Below are 5114 nucleotides of genomic sequence, written 5' to 3'. Positions count from 1 at the left end.
CTTTCTTCCACTCCGCTTGTCGTTCCTCAATGATTTTGACAATTAAGTGTAAGAGACATCCAAATTATTTGTTTAATTATTTTTATCCATTTTAAAATAAATAAACTACCAATCGTATATCATGATATAGATGATCGTGCATCGTGATCTACACTATTATGATCATTATCCCGTTTAGAGAAAGATTAATGAAAAATTGCATTAAATGACAAAAAAAATTAGAAAAAAACCGTTCATAATACTTTTTTTTTTTTTTGCATATTGCACATTTGACAAATATGACTAATAATTAATGCTATCATATGGTCATCTGCTTTTAAATTTGCTATTTTTGCAATTTAAAAAATATAGGTGATATAGGGTCTATTATCATAAATTTTTTTGTTGTTCTTGTAAATTTTCAAAGATTAATCATGCGTGTGTGGCCCTGGGCCGGTGAACTTTTTCAACTTTCAAAATTGTTAAAAATGTTGTATAAGGTATAAATATTTTAGTGTTTTGAAGTCTCTTAACAAATATTCATGAAAATAACCGTCTTTAAAATATCAAAATTGACTTTCTATGCTTAAAATATCCTAAGATATACGAACATTCAATAATAAACTGAACGCGTTGGATCATTGTGTTTGTATCAAATACAAAGTGAGTTGTATCTATAATGTTATCAGGATAAGGTATTCAACCCTATTCTTATACTATAGACCCCTTTAAACTGACCTCGAACATTGATCCATGTATGTCTCAGTTGGAATTTATGTCATAAAACTCGTAGATTGTAAATATAATTCATTTATCTTTATTAATAAAGTGTTATTATTGTAATAATTGTTATTGATTATAATATTAGTTTTGTCTTAATAACCCAAATCCAATAAACTAACATCCTAAGTTGTTTAATGAGTCTTGAACATTATGTATAGACATATAGGGATCAATGTTTAAGATCAGTTTAAAGGATTTATAGTATAAGGATAAAGTTAGGTACTTTATTATGGTAACACTATGGATACAACTCACTTTGTATTTGATACAAACGCAATGATCCAACGCATTCGTGTAGTTGACATGTGAGTGAAGGTATTACATGCAATAATATTGCATAAGATCCGACCGTGAAATAGTAACCATTAGATGTAACTCCGTTAGCTAGTTAGATTTCTATTTCATTATGATGAATTAGGTAACTTCAACTTAATCTTGAGTGTACTATGAATTATTGTTCATGAGAGATTGTCCTTTGATTTGTACGGGTGGGAGTGACCATCATCGACTCAATAAGCTTATCATTTTGGGGATAAAATCGAGTGGAGAGCTGGAAACATAATTATACAATATGGAATTCACTTATTCCTTACTTTAGGGTAAGTATATGAGTGTTCACTTAAATGTTGTCTCCAATATTTGAACAAATGGTCCTACCCTCTCTATTGCACGATGGGGGATTTTTGTTTATTGGTTAGACCATAAACAAGTTATTCGTTAGAATAACACTAGTATTTAAGGATCAAAGGTATCATAGGGGTAAAATGGTAATTTGACCCAACTAGTATTACGAACACTCGTGAACAACTAACTTACTGTTATTGGTCTATATTCATGAACACATAAATACATCTATAGTGAGAAAAGTTTAGTTATGAGTTTTTAGTGGAGTGTATACACAACTAACAAATATTGATTAACATGGTTAATGAGTTTAGCCAATTAATCTTAGATCGTTGTAGCTTATGATATGTAGGTCCATTAAGTCTTCTTCGTAGTTCGTAAAGGGTAATGAGATTTATTCATATTGGTTGTAAATTGAAGTGTTCAAATTTACTTTGAAAATTAGTTTAATGTATAGTAATACATTATAATATAAAGTTTATTGAACTTTATTATATAAATTTAATTTTGGATATGATTCAAAATTAATTTATGAAAGATAAAATATTTGAATGAGTTCAAATATTAATTTAATGTAATTTGGATTCATATTAAAGTTATTGGTTATGAGATAAACTTGTATTTGAATATGATTCAAATTTAATTTAAGTTAAATATAAGATATTTAATTTAACTATTAATTAGTTGAATAATTACTTAATAATTTAGTTTTATTTAATTAAATTTATAAGATATTGCACATATATTCATTCAAATAAGATTGAATAAAATATTAATTAAATATGATTTAATTAATTATTAACTAATTGATTAATTGTTAATTAATTAGTAGATTTGATAATAGAATCTTATGATTTTCTTCTACTCTTTTTTCTATTAAATAAAGATATAAATATCTATAAGAAAACAATTTTCTTTAATGGATTCAAGAAGAGAAAGTCAAGGCTTTTGGTGTGGAAAAAAAAGAGTTTCTCTCAACTACCTCACAAACCAATCTCATCCTAAAGGATAGGAAGGTCTCCAACGGGTGGTGTACCAATTCGGTGGTTTGCAGATTTAGAAACGTCAAGAAAAGTAAATTTTGATATCTTTTATTTAGAATTTTGATTCTAATTTTTTGTCAATGTATTGGTATTTTAAGATTCTCAAATTAATTTGAGAAAAAGTTCTGTAAAACCTTATGCAGCCATAGGGCTTTTATCCTTTTATTCTACATACTATTCAAAACTCATTAAACTACTTAGAATGTTAGTTTATTGGATTTAGGTTATTAAGACAAAACTAATAATATAATTAATAACAATTATTACGATAATAACACTTTATTAACAACGATCAATTGATTATATTTACAATCTACAAGTTTTAGGACATAAATTCCAACAAGAACAGCCGAGGTATAACACACTACAAGCTTCATTCAATAATTCCTGAAATATGTTTGTTGTTTATTCTTCTATAATCTACCCCAATATTGAAGGGCGTCCAATTCTCCAAGCAATCATCTGTTTCTTGTTTGTGTTCAATAATTCAGCATGTCAAACATTTCATCTTCTTCATAAAAAAGATTACTACTAGTTCGTTCATCAAAATGATTACTACTATTTCATTTATCAAACTTTTCAATACCTCTATGGAAGTTCAGTGCTTCTCCATGATACATCCATTATGTATAGAAAGAATATATTTTTATAGTTAATAGATGTCGCTTCATACCCTTTAATGAGTCTCAATGTGAGTTTATTCATTTATTACATGGACACCTTATTTGTCCGTAAGCATCGACGTGGAATTTGATAATCTCTAAAAATTAGAATACACTCTTTCTATACTCAACAGGGAACTTATTCCTAACTTTGATTCAACCCTTGTTCATCGTTAAAGACCTCAAACATAAATATGCTTGATCATAGTCCTACATTCCTCCTATCAAACCCTAAAATTAATTAGTCAATGAATATGCTATGCCCGATCCTCCTAATCTTTTAACCGAAGCTATGTTTAAACTACAAATGATACCACAACCGCAGAATAGCCATAACAAACTATTATCTAACAAATTCAAAACTAAGTTTGCATTAAAGAGAAGAGGCTACCATAACTGCATGATAGCCCTAAGAAATCAATAACAAATTTATAATAGTTTTAACAAACGAAACTATTAAAAAATAAACAACAATCAAGTTTGAACTAAAGACGATCATAACTTCAGGATAGCCAAAACAAAATTTCAATTCAATAGAATCTCCTTCCCTTCAACCCCCCTCTTACAAACCATCTCTCCCCAAGTTTCAATCCATCAACCCCTCCCCCTCTTTAATTTTCAATTCAACCCCATCCATTACAATTTCAATTCAACTCCCTTCCAATTTGAATTAATTCAATCCCCACTCCTGCCCTCAAAATTTGAATTCAACCCGCTCAAATTTACATTAATTAATGAATCCCAAAAACAATTCAAATTTAAATTGAATACCAAAAACTAATTCAAAAACCAAACTCAAAATCTTATTCCTAAAATAAAATTTATAATCTAAAGAAAAATAAACTAAATCTAAACTAACATGAAACTAAATATAAAACAAAAGTACTTAACAGAATTAGTAGGACCGACGATAGACGATGACGACGAGCGATAGCACAGGACGACCAGAGGATCTATTCTTCTCAGTCTCTCTTTATCTTGTTTTCCTTTTTCTTTTTTGATCCTGTAATTTAGAGAATGAGAACGAGTTTATTAAAAGGGGCACTCTCGACGTATCCCAAAAATGTTGGAAAATCCACCACATTTTCGACGTATAACTAATTGCGTCGGGAATGAGGATCCTTTTTCTTGAGGTCTATCACGTCACGTCGAAGGAAAGTCAATTATACATTTAATTCGTCACGTCGAAGGAAAGTCAATTATACATTTAATTCTTTCGCCTCTTCCGACGCTACACTGTAAACATCGACAGTACAGAAGGCAATCTCGACATGTACAGTAGACACGTCAGGGCTATGCTAGATTTTCTCGATGTTCATTTGGTAGCGTAAGGAGAAATACCCTATTTCGACACTAATACTTGTTACGTTGGAAGAAATCCCATTTTTTGACATTCCTTTTCCCGACACATTTTGGTACGTTGGGAAAACTTCGATTTCTTGTAGTGCCTCCCAATCTCTCTCTCACTTTCCAATCTCTCTCTCTCTGTTTATTCATTCTTTCTTTCTGCATTGTTTTTCATATATTCCACATAATTTAATAATATTTATATATATATTTATTATATTTCATCAAATTTGCATTGATTTTCATATAATATAAGTTAATTTGTAAACTGTTACTGTGACTAAACTATTCGATTTATATAGATTATTATATACCCCGGTATATTTAACATAATATTAAATAATAATGTGTGTGTGCATATTTTACATTGTATTTTAATTTTATAATAAATTTTACGTTATGTAAAAGTACAAATTTAATTATATCAATACAATTAGGAAAAGGCATTGGTAATGATCATATTTTATATATACTATATAATATACAACATATTATGTGTCTGCTGCTTAAAGATATATTATGTGTGTGATGCTTAATGATATTTAATTTATACTGTAACGTATATGAAAGATTATGTGTCTGTTGCTTAATTATTTATTATGTGTCTGATTCTTAATGTTTTTTATAATGCTTAATCATATATGATATATACTATAAACTATATGATATTTTTTTT

Source organism: Cucumis sativus, chromosome 7, assembly GCF_000004075.3.
Source record: "Cucumis sativus cultivar 9930 chromosome 7, Cucumber_9930_V3, whole genome shotgun sequence".
NCBI lineage: Eukaryota > Viridiplantae > Streptophyta > Magnoliopsida > Cucurbitales > Cucurbitaceae > Cucumis > Cucumis sativus.
The sequence above is the reverse complement of the archived record's forward strand: the minus strand, read 5'-3'. Positions refer to the sequence as shown.